Raw genomic sequence first — 221 nt, 5'->3', positions numbered from 1 at the left:
CTTACAGCTAAATCTACATCATGCAGTAGTTGAAAATTTTAATTCTCCTCCTCTTACGCCTACTGTCTAATGTTATTCTATGTGAAGTACCTACTTTGTAAAACAACAATCAACTGTCCTGACCCCCCCCCCACACAGCCTTTTCCCCTCTACAACCTAAAGCCAACAACCACATGCATGGACAAATACATATGAATATACTATGCAACAGGTAAATGAAC

At 39.4% G+C, this 221-nt stretch overlaps 1 protein-coding gene across 1 annotated transcript in view; it reads right to left on the bottom strand.

The window, feature by feature from the left end:
* LOC119588491 (homocysteine-responsive endoplasmic reticulum-resident ubiquitin-like domain member 2 protein) overlaps nt 1-221 on the bottom strand; it is a gene marked incomplete in the record, with an annotated part of 11,397 nt that overhangs the window by 6,770 nt on the left and 4,406 nt on the right.

The sequence above is a fragment of the Penaeus monodon genome, chromosome 24, assembly GCF_015228065.2.
Source record: "Penaeus monodon isolate SGIC_2016 chromosome 24, NSTDA_Pmon_1, whole genome shotgun sequence".
Lineage (NCBI taxonomy): Eukaryota > Metazoa > Arthropoda > Malacostraca > Decapoda > Penaeidae > Penaeus > Penaeus monodon.
The sequence above is the reverse complement of the archived record's forward strand: the minus strand, read 5'-3'. Positions and strand labels throughout refer to the sequence as shown.